At 38.9% G+C, this 22,589-nt stretch overlaps 1 non-coding gene across 1 annotated transcript; it reads right to left on the minus strand.

Annotated features, from left to right (window-relative positions):
• Positions 1-21,635: 21,635 nt before the first annotated feature.
• LOC136384315 (U6 spliceosomal RNA) lies at positions 21,636-21,742 on the minus strand. Its single transcript, XR_010747588.1, has one exon. It is a non-coding gene; the product is annotated as a U6 spliceosomal RNA (small nuclear RNA).
• Between the last annotated feature and the right edge of the window lie 847 nt (positions 21,743-22,589).

Below are 22,589 nucleotides of genomic sequence, written 5' to 3' on the forward strand. Positions count from 1 at the left end.
CCAAGGCTCCATTGGAGCAGGGTTGGCCTGGGCACTGAGGATGGCTCCATGGCCTCTGCCTCAGGCACCAGAATGGCTCTGGTTGCAACAGAGCAACGCCCCAGATGGGCAGAGCATCGCCCCCTGGTGGGCATGCCGGGTGGATCCCAGTCGGGCGCATGCAGGAGTCTGTCTGACTGCCTCCCGGTTTTCAACTTCAGAAAAAAAAACAAAATAAAAACAAAAGGGACATGCTCCAAAAAATACAAAAGGGACATGCTCCATTTTTTTTGATTAATAAAAAAAAAAATAAACTTAGATCTGACTGCAAGTTAGAGAGCAATCCAAATGTTCACTGTGTAATTTTAATGTTATAATTTAATAATTATGTTATGAGAAGTACTGAATATTAGATACTATGCAGAAGATAATAGCTCACATTCAAGCAGGGGTTTTATCAGAGTATATGCCAGAGTTCAGAATTGAAAATAAGCCATCATGTTTGTATGTTAGATATTGCCATATACAAACCACTCCAAAACACAGTGATTTAAAACAACTATCATTTCCTCCCTCCTGCAAGAGTCATCCGAGTGGCTTCAATCAGTTTCACTTTCAATCAGCTGTGTGACTTTGATGATTTTGTGTAGATCCTCCCTGGGACCTTGGATGGGATACCTGAGCTCACTTGGCTCTGTTCCATGTGGTAGCCTGCTCTTGTTCCCATGATAAAGGTAAGGGAGCAATGGAGAAAGCCAAAGTGTCCGTGGTCTCTTAGCACAAAGCTTAGAGCTATCATTCTATATATTTACTTCTTCACATGTTATTGGGAAAAGCAGATCAAAAGGGAAGTCAAGTCCAAGGCTGGGGAAATGGACTTCACCACTTGAAGGAAATAACTGCAAAATTACATTGAAAAGGAAGTGCACAGAAGAAAGGGTGAAGAATTGGGGCCACACTATGGTTTTACTTGGGGACAGAAAGGAACAAAAGGAAAGCCAGTTTGGGTTTAAAGCAACTCAACTAAAACAATGCAGTTCGCTAACTGAGAAAGGTACAGGCAGTTTCCAGATCTTGGCTACTGTAAACAACACTGCAATGCACATCGGGGTACACATATATTTTGGAATTAGTGTTTCAGACTTCTTAGGATATATTCCCAGAAGTGGGATCTCTGGGTCAAAAGGCATTTCCATTTTTAATATTCTGAGGTGACTCCGTACTGTTTTCCACAGTGGCTGCACCAGTCTGCATTCCCACCAGCAGTGCAGGAGGCTTCCCTTTCCTCCTCCACACCCTCGCCAGTACTTCTTGTTTGTTGTCATATTGATAATTGTCATTCTGACAGGTGTAAGGTGATATCTCACTGTGGTTTAATTTGCATTTCTCTGATGATTAGTGATGTTGAGTATCTTTTCATATGTCTATTGCCATCTGTACATCCTCTTTTCAAAATTGTCTGTACATGTCTTTTGCCCACTTTTAAAGTTGGTTGTTCATTATTTTGTTGAGTGTTATAAGTTCTTTATAAATTTTGGATATTAATCCTTCATCAGATGTATCAGTGAATATATCCTCCCATTTAGTGCATTGTCTTTTCATTTTGTTGATTGTTTCCTTTGTTGTATAAAACCTTTTTGGTTTGATTTTGTCCAGTTTATTTATCTTTTCTCTCATTTCCTTTGCCTGAAGAAATATATTAGAAAAAAATGTTGCTACAAGAAATACCCATGAGTTGATAAGTAAAGAAAAAAAGCTATGGTACTTTTTACATAGTGGAATACTACTATGAAAAAGAAGGAAATCTTTATTTTTGCGACAGCATGGATGAACCTGAGGATCATCTTGCTAAGTGAAATAAACCAGTTATAGAAAAACAAGTACCGTATGATTTCACTCATATATGTAATCCAATGAACAGAATGAACTAACAAGCAAAATAGAGACAGACTCATGTATAAAGAGCAGGCTGGCAGCTCTGTGTGTGGGGGTGCTGAGCAAGGATGGTATAAGGATAGAGCAAAAAAGGACAAAAAAAAATAACAAAACCTCATGACCATGGACAACAGTGAAGTGATTACCAGGGAGGGGAAAGGTAGAGGAGGGTATGGAATATAAATGGTGATGGGTGAAGACTTGTCTGGGGGACGGAGAGGAGTAAGCGCACAGTACAATTTCCAGAGATATGTTGTAGAATTGGGCAACTAAAACCTGTATAATTATGTTAGTAAGTGTCATTGTAATAAATTCAATTTTTTTTTTTAGAAGAGGGAGAAAGGTACAGGATGCAAAGCACACGGAAATCTTCCCTGCCATTCAGGCAACAGTATTTCCAGGATCATGAAGAAAAGCCCTGACTCAGGAATCACCAGCCTAAGCAATTAGCAGCCATAACTGAGATACCCAAGAGGTAGATAGTGCTAAAGCCTAGTGTTCAACTCTACCTTTAGAGTTATTTATGACCAGCATGGGACTGAGCCTATTGGTAGAGAGTGGAGGTTCTCAGTAAACGGTTTTATTTCTTTATTTACTGATTTATTGAGAGTGGCAGGGAGAGAGAGACAAAAACATCCAGCTGCTCCTGTATGTACCCTGACTTGGCAATCGAATTGGCCATCTCCACCCTCCGAGATGACACTCCAACAAACCAAGCTATCAGCCAGGGCATAAACTATGTATTATTGCAGCAAAGTTTTAGCTTATTTGGAGGACCATGGAAACCTAGAGTTGATCTATTCTAGAAGACCCAGTAATTTATATTTGACTCTAATCAGTGTTGCTTTCCTTCTGACAAAATCACCTTGGTTTTCTCCACCACATATACAATGATTCATTGTTGTATTCTCCGCCTAGGTACATCTGGTTGAGAGAAAATATTCAACAGAGAAAGGAAATGAGAGCTAGACTCAGCCGATCCTCCCTAATTACATTATGACTCAGGAGGACACCCACCAGTAGTTTTGTTCATTATTGAATATTGAAATCAAAAGTCTTTAATATGCAGCCACAGAGCTGTCCAAATTGAAGCCCATCTGTGCATGCTTGTAGAAGTTTTCATAGCATAATACACAAGCAATTTGAATAAACCTATTATTTCTTCAGTCAGCCCTGAAGGATTGACTAAAATGTTAGCCTTCTCTTGACGTTGCTTGGAGCATCAGTAGCTCTCTCCTCCATCTAGATCTTTTAAACCTAGATGGTGCTGGTCATGGAGGACCAGTTATAAAGCGCTGCCTGCCACTCTAATGTAGCTCTGAGTGTCTGTTCCCAGACACAGATCCTTTTCTTCCTCTTATCTGCCTCAGCAGATTTCTGACAACTCCAACAGGCTTTATATTTTTCTGATCAAACCATGAGTAAGATTCTGGTAACTTTGATTTTTGTTTTTTTTTTTTATTTATTTTTCCATCTCAAGTCAGAAATATTAGTGAAAAGAAATTTAGAAATGGGAAACAATATGAGTGAACTTCCAATGTGGGGTTCAGATTCTTAAAGACATTTTAGAAGCAATACAACTCTGCCACTAGCCCTGCACTTTAATTGCTTTTTATTGTGTGATTTAAAGAGCTATTCCTTTGCATCTCTTACCAATCCAATGTATATAACCCATCATTCCTTATCCTCTTGTAGGGATGGAGCTCAATATTGTCCGGTTGACTCCCTTCAGCAGGGGTCAATGTCAGAAGCTTTTGGATTTGAGCAAAACCACCTCACTTTCCTCCACGTGGAAATTTTAGTTGAATCAGTGGGAAGGATAAACTAGGTAGAAGGCCATCCTACCTTTTTCCTGTCTTGATCTTTGGGGTCACAGGTATAGCTAAAAGACAGTTTGAAATAGAATGTAGAGCTCTCAACAATGCAAAACTCATTCTCCAAAAAAAATTGCATACATTCCCCAGTAATTTAAAAGATAATTTTACACATCAATGTCAATTCAAGCCTTGTAATACAACAATGGGCACATCTGGTATTTCAGAAAAGAGAGAGATTGGTATCAATGAAGAATTTTTAAAAACCCCCAAATCCTGTGACTCTATGGTCATATATTATTAAAAGTTTGCAATTTTTTTTAACCACACCTCTGTCCCATTTAGAGTAACTCTCTCACTATCTGAGCCTATCTCTGAGCCTGATTTATTAATTAATGGAAGTGAACTGAATTCTCAAGTTAACGGGGCTGTCCTGGCTTCACAAGAATCTTTTAGTCCAGTGCTTCAGGTACCACAATACCCTTATTCACATTCATTTATGTGAATATTTATACTCATTCTTTCCTCCTGGACGGGACCAGCAGGAAAGAGAGCCAAGGAAACCTGGTTTTGACCCTCAAGACACTTGCACTCTGATTGTATCACAAGCTTACAATTGGCTTTTAAAGCCAATTAAAAAAATACATTGGGCAATTAAAGAAGAACTAAGTGAGAATCATTCTAAGGATGAAACTATCACATAGAGAGCTTTGTGGACTAAGCAGTAGGTGAAGAATTTATGGACAAAGTAGGACTTAATTTGGACGTGACAGTGGTTGAATTGAGAAGACAAAATGAAAGAAGGAGCTCAATCCTGGTAGTAAGAACTCCATAAGCATATAAGTCTCAGAGAAGTAGGAAAGAATGGTGGAGAACAGGATGAAGTAGAGTTTTAACTTAAATAGAATAGGCATAACCTTGGGGTCTATTCTTGGTTTTTCAGCCTGGGAATGATAGAGCATCCTTTATTCAATGAATAGAAATTGAGCACCACTGTGGACAAGCCATTTTGCTTGGTGCTGTGAAAGGGGAAAATGAATGAGTGATTCAAACTCTTTCCTCTAGAAGAGCCTAGAATTTATCAGAACCTGTTCAGGCAGTCTAGCTTTAGAAAGATGTATTTGAATGGATATATGTATTTTAAACAACCACTTCAGCAAGGTTAGAGAGAAGGTTTTGTTATTAAGTGTAAACTTCCCTTTAGAGCCTTCATTAAAAACTATTCTTCTTCACTCTTGGTTCAAGTCCACTTACAACTCAATGGCAGCACTGACTGACACAAATATATCTGTGGTTCAGAAAAACGTCTCCAAAGACTGGCATTTAATTTTGTCCATTTTCAGGGTTTGTGATAGGAATTCTGAGGGTAGATATAATTTCTGGATTTAGATCCTCTTCGTCTGATAGCTTTTTTTTTAAAAGGAGTTTAAGATGCTCGTTCTGATTCTGGCTGTGACCTGCCAGGATCTCTTCCCCAAGCAGATAGTAACATCTGTTGTTTTCACTTGGGAAGCCTCACATTGCAAGAGTCATAGTACTTGTCAAGATCGGACAGGCAACCTCACTGTGTTTATCTTTCTGCTAGCTTTCAAAGTTATATTGTTGATATTGAAATGCCAGTTTCTTGACCTTTGGATGCACAGGGGAGCCTCAGAAGACATTTCTAGCATTTGAAAGCAAGTTGTGAGAATTTGGTGCTGGGAAGAAATACTGCTTGCAGTTTACCAGTCTTTGGGATTGGTGGGGTACTGCTTCAAAACAGCTCTGTGTTCTGGGTGGTTCAGTTGAACAAATTTAAATCATAATGTAAGTTAATGGGATCGTCCCTTAGAATTATAAATTTTCAGTGAGAAGATGTTTGACAATAAGTTATTTTCCTTGAGATTATAAATTTTTAGACTACATAGGTACACAGATTTGAGAAAGTGCCCTTGGAAGTGATCTTCAATATTTAATAGAGAGATGGAGAGCCCTGTTTTCTCAGAAATGCCTAGAACTCTGGACAGCATTTTTCTAGTAACATCTTGATGAATAAGAAAACATTTCACATCCCACAAACTTGAACTAACTGAAATGAACATTGTTGTAACTGAGTAACAGGCAAATGCAGTTTGAAATAGTGATTAGCAAAATTTATATTCCAGGGTAAAAATGAATATGGTCAAAGAAATGAGGCTTATCAAGTCTTGCCGCTTGCCTAACAAATCTTCTTTAAATTAATAATCACTGACATTTTTATGAAACAACGTCATTCACAGCACAGGGCTCTGCTTTCTGCATTATGACCACCATTTATAAAGGCTTACCTTGAAGTGAGAGGAATTAAAAAATGTCTTTACAGTACTCTTCAAACAATCACCAAGAAGTAGCAGAGGGAAATAAAGGCCCGGCTTATCCTTCCTTGAAGAATTCTGGCAATTGACATAAAAGTAATACGAGTACATTGAGAAGAGACTATCAATGCCATATAATTACAGAGAACCTAAACTAGATGAATCATCAGAGAAGACTCTGAGTTGGAAAAACAAGCTTTGTGACTTTAAAAGTTTCTTATTAAACAACAACAAAAAAGGAGAGAGAGAAAGAAGAAAAGAAAGAAAGAAAGAGAGAGAGAGAGAGAGAAAGAAAGAAAGAAAGAAAGAAAGAAAGAAAGAAAGAAAGAAAGAAAGAAAGAGAATGAAAAAAGAAAGGCCCTCATGAACAGACAACAGAGGGAAAGATGGTGGGGGAGGTAGAAAAAGGGAAAGGGAATAAATAGTGATGGAAGGAGACTTGACTTGGGGTGGTGAACACACATTACAATATACAGATAATTTATATAGAATTGTACCCCTGAAACCTATATAATTTTGACACCCTAATAAATTCAACAGAAATCAATAGAAATAAATAAAAGTCCCTTATTAGATTTATGTAACACAGTTTTCTACATTCACAGAGATCCAATAAAAAAAACAACCCATAGAAATAGAACATATAACTTATTTGTCCATAAAGTAAAAGCAATTTGAAGCAAAAGTTCATCTCTGCTCTATTTTTTTCTTCAGAAAGGGTAATAACCATACACTTGAAGTTTGAAACTGCTTTAGCAATCAAAAAGAACTTTACTATGGTCAAAGCTTCTTTATCACAATGAATTACATAGTCAACATAGACTAAAACGGGAGGGTTTTCCTCTAATAACTTCACTGCTCCATGTACATGTAAGAGAAGTTCAACCTAGTATTCTTGGTTCCAAAATGAGAAACTTGAAGGTTAGAGCAAGTAAAGCAATTAACTACCAATATATGTATTATGGGTGGTAGTAACGCTGCAAGACTAATCACAGTAAAATGAGTCAATAATAAGAACTGAAATCTCCCAAAAACCTTGGTGGTGATTTTGAAAGTGATCAAAATGTATGGTGCTTTTTGTGCAAATATATATGTACACCTTTTATCACTTGTTTTTATACTCAGAACAGTCTTTGAAGGATAAAAGTCACATGCCATTGCATAAGTTAAACAGATTACTAAACTTGGGCCAAGGGAAATAAGATGAGTTGCTTAATTAAGATCATGGATTTAAAGCAATCAGAATTAGAATCTTGGCTTTCCTGGTTCTGAGTCAAAATTCTTTCTCTAATAACAGATAGGTGTCATATCTATTATCTACACCTTAGCTATACCTACATTTTTACCTCCAAAGAGAAAAGTGCTGTGTAAGCACTTGTGCATGTGAAATAAAAGCCTGTGTGTCCTGGCCTTTCCTTGAAGAAGCCTGGTAAACATTGACTATTTGCTCTTTCCTTCATTTCCTCTGAGAACTGTTCTATGGGTCCACCTTTAATAAAGCCACACTCTCAGATCATCTAAGTCAAGTTCTTATGTTCATTGTAACTTTTGGTTTTGTGTCTGATATGTGAAAAATAGCGCCCTCCTTCATTGGAGCTACTGGGAAGTTTGCTTTCAGCTGAGACTCTTAACACTTTTAGATTATACTGTTAAACACATATGTAAAGTTACCAGTGCTTATTTGAAGGTTGATTCATGTTATTGTGGCTAGATATCCTTTCTTTTATTTGCTTGCAGGTATGCTGGGCACATAAGCATAAAAGATTTTATTTTGTGGCAGTAAATAGGAAACTTTTCAAATGCCACAGACCACGTCAATTATGGCTAATTACCTGTTAATTAGGTTTTCCCAACACATACAATACTAAGAGCTGTGCAATATATATGTATTGGGTACTCAATAACAATAGGTGGGTTGGGTGAGAAAGTGAATGTGCTCAAGAATTGTGCAGAAGAATGACGTACATACAATGGATATCGAAATGGAAGAACTGAAGGGAACAGATAGGGAATAACGTAATGAACTATAAGGGAGTTTAATGTTTGACATATATGATATGTTTAATTGACCCCAAATCTTCAATGGGTAAAGTATAAGATGCTTAATAAATATGTTCAATAAATTAATAGCTTTTTAGGAGGCTATATCACAGCCACATTCCTTCTAACTGCATCTTCAAAATGATATCACTTCCAGTAAGGAGGTCACCTATGTCGAACCCTTCAGCCATGCACTGGTGAAACTTTTTAAAAGTTCTGTCATGGTGGATTGGCCTGCACAATGAACAGAATCTCTTCAATTACCATTCCCTGAAAAACCCATTTGAAAGTAGTGTTTTCTCCAAGTAATCTTCCCTTTTCTGATAATTAAATGATCATATACTGAAAACTCACTCCGTGTCAGCCACTGTCTTTTGTATCCTGCATGCAGAATTACAGGCTCTATCTTAGCTAGAACTAAAGCCACTAGACTCCCAGGAGATGCGTACACAAATTGAAGTTTGAGGAACGCTGCTTAATTTAATTAATCCCCCACAACAGCCCTGTGAGGCGAATGGTTACTATGTTCATTTCAATTTTTATTCCTTTGAAAATTTTTATTTCATTGATTTTAGAGAGAGGACAAAGAGAGAGAGAAGGGTTGGGGGAGCAGGAAGCATCAACATGTAGTTGCTTCTCATATGAGCCTTGACCAGGCAAGCCCAGGGTTTCGAACCGGCGACCTCAGTGTTCCAGGTCGACACTATCCACTGCACCACCACAGGTCAGGCACTATGTTCACTTTAAAGAAGAGAAAACAGAGGCACTGAGAAGTCGAGTTATACAGGTAAGGACACAGAGCTAGGAAAGGTCAGGGCCAGGATTCAAACCCAGCGAGGCTGGCCAGATACCTAAAATCTTAACCACCATCTTCCTTTCCTTTTTGGTAACACCATCACTACCAGCAACCCCAAAGCTCTAACAGCTAAAGCAGAGCAAAGGAACAATTACACCTTTCAGCACAAGAACTTCAGATGGGACCAAGATGCAATCTGTTTTAGCAAAATGGACACTGGCTTAGGGAGCTGACAGAATCTTGGTTTTGCCACCTTGTTACCTGCCTGACCTTGTGTCGGTTGTTTATTTTATTAGTTTCTTCATCTGTGCAATTGGGCTATGATTTGTCAGGTTGTTGTAGTAAAAACTGAAGATAATATACAGGGTGGGGTAAAAGTAGGTTCATAGTTGTTCCTATGGAAAACATTATAAAAATTAATAAATAATAATACAAGAATAGCCCTGGCCAGGTAGCTCAGTTGGTTAGAGCATCATCCCAACACACCAAGGTTGTGAGTTCAATTTCTGGTCAGGGTACATAGAAGAATCAACTGATGAATACACAAATAAGTGGAACAACAAATTGATGTTTCTCTGTCTCTCTCTCCCTCTGTGTCTCTCTCTTTCCCTCCCACTCACTCTAAAAAGATTAATTAAAAAAATTAAAATATTGATAATATAAGAATAAACTCTGTGTTATGGTAAAACCTACTTTTATCATAAAATGGTAAACCTACTTTTGCTCCAACCTGTGTTCAGATTGCTTTGAAAAGTTTCTGGAAGCGAGTATGCTCTTAATAAATGGTAATTTTAATGGAACAGATATGCAATTTTATGTTTGTTATAAATAGCTTGAAACATTTATTTGGACCTTTTTTAGAAGAGTTATCACGCCCTGAGCAAATATCAAAAACAAAAAAACAAACAAAAAAACCCCCCACGAAAACCCCAAGCCCTATACTTAATTTCCTAATCATTTTTAAATTTGTAACAGCTTTGGTAATTACAAAGGTTTAGCTTAGTTATTTTGAAGGTGCTATAAAGAACCTTCATTCTGCAGGAGTAGGTCAAGTACAACAAAGTTTCTACTGCATTAATTCCCAGAGAAACTCCTGGAACTCTGGCACGGTCACAAGACAGGCCTGATGAGCCTTAGGGTTTACCTTCTCTTCCTAATAACTTTTGTACAAGGATACTTAATGGAATAATATTTTAGCCAGGCCCAGACAAATTCTGGGGCACCACCAGTATTCATTCCACATCTGAATGGTAACGAGGAGCTAACATACACAACTTATTGAAACTTCAGAGCTGAAGAAGGTGGAGCAAACTTGTCCTTCCTTTTCTTTTGGTCTCTGATTTCACCAGAAAAGATGTTACATGTAGCCAGTGAATTTTGAATTTTCAGTTTTTGGTGATAAACTGTTTCCTTGATTGCTCATGGTGATGGTAATTGAAAAGTAAGGCAGGTGTTGGACCTCGGATCGTAGACTCACATCTTTTCTGCCATCCGCGGAGGTTCATCTTCATGCTGGGACCAGGGAAAGGACAGAAAAAAAAGTTCTTTGGGGCCCACGAAAAGGAAACCTCAGTCCTTAATTCAGTTATCAAAGCACAGGCAGCTTATTAAAGTAATTGGCCCAGTTTAAAGCACATAATCTATTTTTCTTTATCTCCCAACTGTTTCCCAGTACTATTAGGTTCTTACACCCAGAATTTCTGAGAAATAAAGCAATTACCTTAATGCTGTCAATCACTGATGTCAGGCTGATCAATAAAAACAATGTTAGCCTTACTAATTAATTGCTAGCAATCAACTAACTTGAAGAAACCATTAGCTGCATAAAAGTCAATTAAGGAAATCCTCTGATGTTTGTAAAGCGCTATTTGAAAAACAGAAATTTTCAATTCCTCTCTAAAATAGAAGAGTTGAGCTCTAAGTGAAAAACTATTTGGCTTTAAATGTGAATAGAAGGGTTTTTTTTTTTTTAAGAGAGAGAGAAACATCAACTTATTGTTCTATTTATTCATGCATCATTGGTTGATGCTTGTAGGTGTCCTGACCAGGGATTGAACGTTCAGCCTGAAACCATGGTGTGTGGTGATGATGCTCAAACCAACTGATCTAACTACCCAGGGCCTCTGAATAGAAGTTTTTATTGCCATTATTATTCAAAGCTGCTGACAGTAAATAAAGCAGAAACGTTCACAAATGTGCTATTTGCGAAGACAGAGTTGGGCAAAAATAACCCCTTCTTAGAACCCATCATGATTGCAAAGTCACCTTGTCATTTGCAAATAATGACAGTTTTACTTCTTCCTTTCCAATTTGGATGCTTTCCACTTCTTCTTTTTGTCTGATTGTTGTGGCTAGGATTCTAGTACTACAATTTTTTAAAATTTAAAATATTATTTGAAGCATGAGTTAAAAATGCTGATTCCCCAGCTGACCCAGTAGTTCAGTAGGTCAGGTGTGGGGAACAAGAACGTGAACTTGAATGTGGTCTATGCTCTGAGAATCATGACTACGAAAGTGAATCCAGACTTCAGCCCCTCTGAACCTTCTCAAATCCTAAAGTCCAAGGTCTGAGTGCCTTTGAACATTAGACTCCAGGAGATTCAGAGTCATTTAGGAGTTTGGGGAGTCATGAAGGGCGGGGAGGGGTAATAGTAGCAACAACCATTTAAACATGGAGAACTCCTAAGTTAGTGCTAACTTGGTGGCTGCCTGAACAGCAGGTCTCTGGCATTTGTAGCATTAATTAATATTTATAGTTTCAGCAGTTTGCCAATGATTTCATGGGTATCTCAAATATTCATTTGTAACTTTGTGAAGATAAGAAAGCGAGTTCATGTTCTGGACAGCTGGTGCAAACTAGGAGGGAAGCGAAGCTCTCCAACCAACATCTACAGCCTAACAGTTTTCTGCTGTTCTCTATTCTCACAAACTAAGTCTTCTAAAGTGGTACATTTTTGTTTGTTTGTTTGTTTTTCAGTATCCATAATAGGGTAAGAGTAGCTTGTTGCTTTTATTTTATCTTGTTTTCACTAAATGGTTCTGAAACAAAAGCCAACTCTTTGTGCCATGATGCCGTATAGTAATCTAGATTTTATGGAGTTCTCAGGATCTGGTCCTTGTGAATCGTAAGTATTCTTATACTGTATTTATTATTTCTGTTTTTGTATCAGTGCAGTGGAGGAGCACAACAGTAACAAAGTGGCTGCTGAGGTTTAATCCTCCTGAGAGGAAATCGGAATGAAAATGTAATGTTAAATCAAGGAAAAGATGGATTTCTCAAATGCCTTTGAAATGTGCTTTGTGACAGTGATATTATTAACTGTCAGTGGTAGAAAAGCAGTTTGAATAATTTTATTTGCTTTTATTCTCCACAAATTAACACCAAAGTACCCCGCTGGTTCACTTTCAAATTAAAAATTATGAGACTTTAAGTAGGCATTAGGGAATAGGCAGAAGATAGTAATGCTGGCAAGTGAATTGTATTTATGTGCCAATGATGAATGATACCTTCTGCCTTTTCATACCATAAAAAATGTTGTGGCTTAGTCTTATTTTACCTGAGGATTCATTTAAAAACTATTTTTGATTGCCAACTCTGTTCAGGGAATTGAATGCGCTACCAAACTGAAACATTTATCTTCCCTCAAAGAGTTTACAGCAGCAGCAGAAGGCATGGATATAATGTATTAGAAGCCGGGGCAGAAGGCAGAGGTGGTATAGAAAAGCAAGACAACCCAGAGGACACAGCCAAGAGTCAATGAGAGTGCACATCACCCTGATCATGCAGATGTCAGCTGTCAACAAGGGCCCCACCTGTACAAGTGCCATGTCAAGTATGGCAGCTGAATGTGTCTGGCAGCAGAAGGTGATAAAGTCCATAGGAGAGGGACAAACTGTGAATTCAGATAAGAACATTTCTTTCTGGTTGAGCAGGATCAGGGAGAAATACTATGAAGAGTGGGTGGCATTTAAATAAAAATTAGATGGAGGAAATTGCTTGAAATTAAAAAGGCATGAGTTCAGAAGGGTTCCAGAGATGTCTCAGGGACACCAGAGTATTTAAGCTTAGTTTTGGAACCAGAGGTAGAAGGCTTAGTCAAGAACTGGAGAAATGCTGGGAGGCTGCAGAGCAAGCCAGCCCTTAGAGGAAATGGGCCAAAGTAATTGAAAAAAAAAAGGTCAGAAACGAAGCAAGCTAAGAACTCAACTCAGAGATCTGACAATGACGGCAATAAAGAAAATCACATTGTCTGCCTGCTGGAATTTGTGATGCTGAAATTCACACCTAGGATGCACCTAAAGGACTTAGCTCTGCTAAAAGGTGACACACCTGTGAACATCTTCAAGATGTCCAAGTCAAATCTTCCGTTTGCCAATTCAACTCTTTATCTTTTTCCACTAGAGACAGAAAACAAATCTTGTTCTTCTGTGTCTGATTAGTTTTCTTGTTGAGGGCAATTCTTCTCTTCCTTTTCCAGCTGCTTACTTAACAAAACCTACTTCATTTTTTTTTTTTTTTTTTTGTATTTTTCTGAAGCTGGAAACAGGGAGAGACAGTCAGACAGACTCCCGCATGCGCCCGACCGGGATCCACCCGGCACACCCACCAGGGGGCGATGCTCTGCTCCTCCGGGGCGTCGCTTCTCCTATGTGCCCTGGCCGGGAATCGAACCTGAGTCCCCCGCACGCCAGGCCGACGCTCTACCGCTGAGCCAACTGGCCAGGGCCAAAATCTACTTCATTTTAACTTGTCTATACTGGATGATCTTCAAACTTAACTATAGAAGTAAAATCTCAATGGATGCCAAGGCAATGTTGGGGGGGAAAAGGATGGCATCTTTGAGAATATATATTCTACTCACGCAACTATAGTGGTTGCATCCCCATTCACTACCAAAACAAACAAACAAACAAACAAAAAATTGCCAAAGGTCATAGCTGCCTCTTATTTGGCCTTTAGACCTGAGTCAGTCCTGACCCATCTTATATTTATGAAGTTCCCAAGTTTCCATATGATTTTTTATGGCCTTATGAGGTGAGTTTTTTTTTATGCCTGCTAGTCTGAATTGGTACTTAAAACTCGGAGCTGAATGTTCACTCCCTGTTTGAATGGATCACTGTGCAGGCCAGGCAGGCCTCTGAGCCCCTGGGAAATTAGTACCTGTCGCTTCCATGGCAACAGAAGTCTTGCCTCTTGGGAAAGTTGGGTGAAAATGCAACACAAGTATATTGTGTTGCAAAATGATTTATTTTACTTAGTTCTTCTGACAGATCCAGAAGCGATCCAGCTGCACTCACACGGTTTCAGGCTGGTACTTCCAAGTCCGAGTGGGAAGAGATATTCTTCCTTTTTTATGGGGAAGGGGGGGGCTGGTCAGGGTCAGTTGGTACCTTAACATGAGTTCACTTCCTGAAGCAAAAAAATTTTTTTATGATCAAATATATTTATTTGGCTAATGAATTCACTCTATCAGAGTTAAACATTCCACACTGAAATTCAAATGCAGCCCCGGTATTAAAAATAGCCCCTTCCAAAGTCAGAAAGTAATTCACATTCAAAATACAGGATATTCAAGTAAAAGGCAGGAAATGTCAGCTTTTATTTTAATTTAATTTGTTTTTAAAATTACAGCTGGCATCTAATATTATTTTATATTAGTTTCAGGTGTATAACATAGTGGTTAGATATGTATACAATTCACAAAGTGATCCCCCCATAAGGCTAAGGGACGGAGGTTTGAGGGTGGGTGACAAAGGTGAAGGGAGGAAGGAGCGCGGTTGTAGTCACAGAACAGTCACGGGGACGCCGAGTACAGCGTAGGGAGCAGAGTCAGTAATACTCCAATAACTGTGTGTGCTGTCCAGTGGGCACTGGGAAATGCCAGCGGTTAAAACTCAGCTTACACTGTCTTGTTACAGACACTTAACAGAAGTTCCTCCTTTTTTTTCTTTCTTTTTCTTATCTTTTCTTTCCTCTCTCTCTCTCTCTTTTAAAAATATTTATTGATTTTATAAAGAGGAGTGAGAGAACGGCGAGGAAGAGCAGGAAGCATCAACTCATAATTTGTGCCTGGACCGGGCAAGCCCAGGGTTTCAAACCCGCACCCTCCGCGTTCCAGGTCCACGCTTTAGCCACTGCGCCCCCTTTCCTCTCTTAAGAACCACAGTGCACAATCTCAGTCTCCGAGGCTGCCAACCTGCAGTGTTGATGAAGCAAACCACCAGGGTGAGTCCTTTGTCACTGTCATATGCTCAAAGGAACCCAGGGATACACATGTTGACCTCAGAAATACTGTAAATATGTGGGATCTAAATAAAAATATAAAGGAACAAGTAAAACAGACACAGACTCATAGATACAGAGAACAGAGCAAGAAAACGGGGTTGGGGACTGGGTGAAAAAGGGAAGGGTTAAGAAGTACAGATTGGCAGTTACAGAATAGTCACAGGGATGTAAAGTACAGCATAGGGAATCGAGTCAATAATACTGTAATAACTGTGTATGGTGCCAGGTGGGTACTGGAAATATCAGGAGATCACTCTGCAAAGTATATGATTGTCTGGCCACTATGCTATATGCCTGAAACTAATACAAAATAATATTGACTATAAACTGTCATTGAAAAAAAATGTTTTTAAATTAAAAAAAGAACATACAGGACTGAAGTTCATTCCTTGGAGCACCTTAGTGATCAAGCTGCCGTTTTGAGTCCACAGCTCCATTTCTTGAAATCAAACCTGATGGTTGTTGCCATTTATCACTTAAGCAAGAAAAGTCAACGCTTGGTGTTTGAGGTTTGTCATACTTGGTGGCTTATTTTTCTACTTGGCCGATTAAAGGATTGGTTTCTGCAAATGAAAATATACTCTGGAACCTGCTAATCAGAAATTCTGCAGGTGGTTACGCTGCTGAATGTGATATTACCTGTTTGAGGAATACTTTGTTAAAAACCCTGGGGGAGAGATAAGAAGAGAAAACAGGAAGTGGCCAGAAATTAATAGGTTATGGTCATCGCTTTCATAGCTTTTATTTATTTCTTTAAATTCTCCTCTTACTTTCTGGAGAGAGCTGCTTCTGCATTTCACTATCTATTATTAAAAAAACACCACAACGTGCACTTGATTCTCCACAAGTGCCCTGGATACCATGAAGAGTGAGTTAGAATGTGACTCCATCCTGACGCTTGGTATACAAACTAGAATAAATACTCTTTTAAAAAGGGTACTTGACTATATTTTCAAAAACATATCTTTTGTTGCCTTTTCAATATTCTTTAATTCTTTGGAGGTAAAATTCACTTTTCATCTGGCCATTTCCTTTTAATTAAATCCTTTATATTTGGGTAGTATATATACCTCAAATAGTCTTGAAAATTTTCCAAAACATGGCTGAATGTATATCTAAATTTTCCATTCTGAAATATTGTCTGGAGGATTTCAAACATATATTGTTATAAATACAAAATGATTATAAATTATTTAAATTACCAGTCTCAACAATATTTAACTTAGATTTTCAATACAGTTCTATAATTTTGAAAAACCTGTATTATTTATTTTGTTTTGTTAAAGTGACAAATGGTCACAAAAAATTTAGAAAAAAAATTATTTAGCATGTAGACTCACTCAAACAATATTAACATTTAAGTGTTTTTTTCCTCTCAATTTTGGTATATCTATATAACCTGCTTTTTGACATATCAATATATTTAGAGTGTTTCTTTCATGTTATTAAATATTTAAAATAGTTTGGACATAATAGCAGTCCATCAAGCAAAAGAGGCTAAATCTTTTCATTCTTTGTTCTTACTCTTTAGCTAGTTTTCAGTTTTTATTTTTACAATCATATTATAATGAACATTTTTATGCATACATATTTTGGTTCATATTTAATTTTTCCTTTAGAAATTAGGATTAGAAAATTCCTGAGTGTTAAATTATTAAGTTAAAAAATATTGACATTTTTAAAACAATAACACACTGTCAAATTACCCTACATAATTTTCCCTGCCAATTTACATTTCTTCAACAGGGACTAAAAGCACATTTTTATAAAACCGGAATATCCTCTGGTGGGGTAGTTCAGCAGGTTAGAGTGTCATCCTGATATGCCAAGGTTGTGGGTTCAATTCCTGATCAAGGCAACATATAAGAATCAAGCAATAACTGCATGGATAAGTGGAACAACAAATCGATGTCTCTCTCCCTTTTCTCTCTCTAAAATTAATTAAAAAAAACAATATTTTTTCAATAAATGAAGGTTCTAATTAAAGAACAGGTATTAATAGCTGTGACTCTGAGATGATAAAATGAAAAACCATGTAGGGTCTATTTCCAATTCCTGTCCCCTCTGTAATTTCTCCCGATGTGGGTTGAATAGCTGATATTGTTTCCTGCAATACCAAGAAAGGTTTTGTTTGTTCTTTTTCTTTGTTTGTTTTATATTCTAGGGGGAGAATAACTAACACTCTTGGAAATGTTCCTTATTATCAGTGTCTCAGGCCAAGAAAGTGTCACAGAACCTCTGAGATCTGTGATCTCTGAAGGACAGTGGAATGAATGGCATATGGATGTTCAAGAACATCTCTTCCAGGTGCTCATTGTTACCGGGTTCTGTTTGTCTACCGAAGCTCCCAAAGGCCCCCAAAACTACAGAAAGATAAAAATAAAAACTCTAATGACAGATCACAAGGAACTCTGCCTTGTGCTTTCTTGTTTTTTTTTTTTTTTTTCTGAAGCTGGAAACGGGGAGAGACAATCAGATAGACTCCCGCATGCGCCCGACCGGGATCCACCCGGTACGCCCACCAGGGGGCGACGCTCTGCCCACCAGGGGGCGATACTCTGCCCCTCCGGGGCGTCGCTCTGCCGCGACCAGAGCCACTCTAGCACCTGGGGCAGAGGCCAAGGAGCCATCCCCAGCGCCCGGGCCATCCTTGCTCCAATGGAGCCTTGGCTGCGGGAGGGGAAGAGAGAGACAGAGAGCAAATGGGCGCCTCTCCTATGTGCCCTGGCCGGGAATCGAACCGGGTCCCCCGCACGCCAGGCCGAGGCTCTACCACTGAGCCAACCGGCCAGGGCTGCCTTGTGCTTTCATCTATTGTCACACCCTGTCAAGCCTTCATTCAATTTCTGCCAGAAGAAGCCGTACACGTTCACACATTCTTCTCCTGTCCCTCCTTGCCTTGACCATGACGTGCGCCTCCCTGGAACACCCTTTCTCAAACCAGAACCTCTAGAACTCCAAAATTCTACTTAAAACCTTGTTTCTTCACAATTCTGTTAAATTTACAATGCTCAGTACATTTAGGCCCCTCTCTAGGGTCTTTTGTTATAAAAATTTTACATTTAAAAATCACAGGATTACAGAACTGATTTGATTAAATTCTCAATCTATTGCAAAATCCTCATTTCTGTTTTACTTAACTATTTTTTTCTCCCCCTTTAATTTTCCACACTCAGGCCTATTTCTCGCTTCCCCTGTGGCACCCACGCTTGTTTATGTAATGAATTGCCGTGACAAATATATAGTGTGATTATATGTCAGTTATTTACAAACTGATATTGCACAGTGAAGACTGTTTATGGCTTTTCTTATTTTTTAAAATAAATTTTTTAATTTTTTTTAATTTAATTTATTCATTTTTAGAGAGGAGAGAGAGAGACCGAGAGAGAGGAGAGAAAGACAGAGAGAGAAGGGGGGGAGGAGCCGGAAGCATCAACTCCCATATGTGCCTTGACCAGGCAAGCCCAGGGTTTCGAACCAGCGACCTCAGCATTTCCAGGTCGATGCTTTATCCACTGCGCCACCACAGGTCAGGCTGTTTATGGCTTTTCAAAATTAACACTAAGTTGTTGAGATCTGTTCATGCTGCTATATTTAAATCAATTCTTTTTTACTACTGCCTTGTATTCTACTAATGACGTAGACCATATTTTCGTTATTCACTTCTCTTGTAAGGGTTTCCTAAACTGCCCACATTTACTATCATAAACAATCCTACAATACATTGTTTAATTTTTATTTCCTGATAGCTATGTAGGGAAGTTGCTCTCAAATATATATCAAGAAATAGGGTAGCTAACTCATAAAGAAGGTGCTGCAATAAATGGAATCCTCAATTCTGTCATCTTTCCTTTCTCCACACCTTTTTTTTTATTTTAACATGACAGCTCTTCCCATTTAAAGGGGAGTGTACTCGCTACCATATGACTTGCTCTGGCCGAGGGACTGTGGGCAGAAGTGACAGAGTGCAGGACCCAAGACTCCTTCTGTGTTTGCACTGCCCTCTTGTGCCTCTGCCATTGCCATGATGAGATCGTGCCCTAGTCACTAGGGCCTAGTGCAGGGGTCCCCAAACTACGGCCCGCAGGCCACATGCGGCCCCCTTAGGCCATTTATCTGGCCCCCGCCGCACTTCTGGAAGGGGCACCTCTTTCATTGGTGGTCAGTGAGAGGAGCATAGTTCCCATTGAAATATTGGTCAGTTTGTTGATTTAAATTTACTTGTTCTTTATTTTAAATATTGTATTTGTTCCTGTTTTGTTTTTTTACTTTAAAATAAGATATGTGCAGTGCGCATAGGAATTTGTTCATAGTTTTTTTTTATAGTCCGGACCTCCAACGGTCTGAAAGACAGTGAACTGGCCCCCTGTGTAAAAAGTTTGGGGCCCCTGGCCTAGTGGGTCGTATGGTCCAAGAAGGAGGAGAGAGATTTAGGGAAGACCTCAGCTCATCCCACAGTGAGCACCCAGACTGGATAAACCCACAGTTTCAGACAGACTCCCTGCCCGACCTGAGCTGACTCACAGTGGTAGGTTCATGAGGAGCCCAGTGGAGGTCAGCAGAGCTGCTCCAGCGGATGCTCTATCATAGGGAAATAAATGTCAGCCCCTGAGGCTTTGCAGTGGATTACAATGCAGCAATAGCTGATTGCCGAGGAAAAGCACATCTGCTTGCTTTCCAGAATGGCTGTGCCAGTTTCTCCTTCCAACACGGCTGGATAAGAGGTCTCAATTCTTCATAGCCTTGTCAAAAGCATTGCTCCTATTATCAAACTTTCTAAGATTTTATCTTATTTTAAATTTTAATGTGATGATCATAAAATCTTAACAATTTGAGGTTTTGTTAAGAGTTTTAAAAAGTTTTTGTATATATGATATATGCATTAAGCATCTGGATTTCCAGAGCTTAAGTTCTTTGTCTGTTTATTTATAATTGATTGATTGTTTTTCAATAGAAGATTTGAAGAACTTCCTCACATACTCTAGATTAAGAAATTCTGGTAAGTTTTAGACATTAAAAATATCTTCCCTAGCCCTGGCCAGTTGGCTCAGCGGTAGAGCGTCGGCCTAGCGTGCGGGGGACCAGGGTTCGATTCCCGGCCAGGGCACATAGGATAAGCGCCCATTTGCTTCTCCACCCCCCCCCCCTTCCTCTCTGTCTCTCTCTTCCCCTCCCACAGCCAAGGCTCCATTGGAGCAAAGATGGCCCGGGCGCTGGGGATGGCTCCTTGGCCTCTGTCCCAGGCGCTAGAGTGGCTCTGGTCACGGCAGAGCAATGCCCCAGAGGGGCAGAGCATCGCCCCCTGGTGGGCAGAGCGTCGCCCCTGGTGGGCGTGCTGGGTGGATCCCGGTCGGGCGCATGCGGGAGTCTGTCTGACTGTCTCTCCCTATTTCCAGCTTCAGAAAAAAAAAAAAAAAAAAGAAAAAAAATATCTTCCCTAGTCTGTCACCTGTTTACATTATCTAGGGTGTCCATGGAACATGTAATTAATATAAGTCTAATCCAATTTAGCAATTCCCAACCTCTGTATGCTTGTGTGAGTGTGTTTAATTTAATCTTTCTAAAGCAATGATTCTGTAAACCAAGACTTCAAAGAGTTTACTCTATTAGAGTTTATCTATATTTTGTTCTTTTGGCATTTACTTTTCACACATTTGAAGTGCATTTAGAGGGTTTTTTTTTATTTTTTTAAAATTTTGACTTTTTATTAATGTTAATAGGGTGACATCAATAGATCAGGGTACATATATTCAAAGAAAACATGTCCAGGTTATCTTATCATTCAATTATGTTGCATACCCATCACCCAAAGTCAGATTGTCCTCCATCATCTTCTATCTAGTTTTCTTTGTGCCCCTCCCCCTCCCCCCTCTCCCCTCTCCCTCCTTCCCTCCCATGCTCCCCCCTCACCCCCACCCCCGGTAACCACCACACTCTTGTCCATGTCTCTTAGTCTCGTTTTTATGTCCCACCAATGTATGGAATCATGTAGTTCTTGGTTTTTTCTGATTTACTTATTTCACTCCATATAATGTTATCAAGATCCCACCATGTTGTTGTAAATGATTCGATGTCATCATTTCTTATGGCTGAGTAGTATTCCATAGTGTATATGTGCCACATCGTCTTTATCCAATCATCTATTGAAGGGCTTTTTGGTTGTTTCCATGTCTTGGCCACTGTGATATTTTTAAATATATCATATACTTTTTTCTTGGTGTCTGTTTCTATAGATGATTTCTTTAAAAGTCACGTTGCTAATACAATATGACAAACTTTTAAAACAATCAACCTGGCATATTTGTCTCCCAAATTGTCATCATGGGAGGTGCCCCTCACATCTACAAATTTTTTAAAATTAATTTTAATGGGGTGACATTCATAAATCAGGGTACATATGTTCAGAGAAAACATCTCCAGGTTATTTTGACATTTAATTATGTTGCATACCCAAAAATATGGAACGCTTCCCGAATTTGCGTGTCATCCTTGCGCAGGGGCCATGCTAACCTTCTCTGTATCGTTCCAATTTTACTATATGTGCTGCCGAAGCGAGCGCACATCTACAAATTTAAACCCCTTTGGAATTTCCTCTACCAGTTACAAGATTTCTTTCAAATTATGCTTAGCAGTGAAAATTGCATCTGGATTTTGGAGACATCTGAAAACTATTTAAAATGAAGTGATTGATCAAGTTCAAAAATACCATTTTCAATGATAAATACGGCATGATGGCTTTGCTCACATAAAGTTTTTTGCTTAATTTGTTTTTGTTATTCTTGATATCCTTCCATAGAAGCAGTATATTAAAGCACTGAAGAATATAGGCTTGCATGTCGGAACAACTATCTCAAATACTAGCTCCAAACGGCCTGGATCAAGTCTCTATATCTCAATTTCTACATTGGCTAAACAGACATGATTTAAAAAAGAAAAGAAAAAACAATGGTGAGTACTAACTTACCAATAGAGTTGTTTTCAAGATGACATGAGTTAGTAGTGCCTGGCAGGGAACAAGCATTTAATAAGTAGCTGCTGACATCACCATTATCATCATTAGCTAAATCATCTCATATTACCTAATAGAATTGAGTTTATGTGAGAAGGCTACTTCCCAATCCCTCTTGTTTGATTATTTTGTTTCCTAAGACTGTTCCTGGCAGCTAGACCCATCTTTTCTTCCAACACAGTCTGGTGTGCCTGGGGAAATAGCATTCACTACCTATTTTTCTTCTGTTCCCCCTTGGATTTTAATTCTTTCTTTATCATATACCTGTCAATCAGAAAACAAAATTACTTAGAGACAGTATCATAACTCCACACATATTTATTCCATATACCTTTGAGGCAAATTCGTAATTACTTCGCTGTCTCTCAGATGGAAGGGTTTATCCTCAGCTCACTGC

The sequence above is a fragment of the Saccopteryx leptura genome, chromosome 12 (assembly GCF_036850995.1).
Source record: "Saccopteryx leptura isolate mSacLep1 chromosome 12, mSacLep1_pri_phased_curated, whole genome shotgun sequence".
NCBI classification, from domain to species: domain Eukaryota; kingdom Metazoa; phylum Chordata; class Mammalia; order Chiroptera; family Emballonuridae; genus Saccopteryx; species Saccopteryx leptura.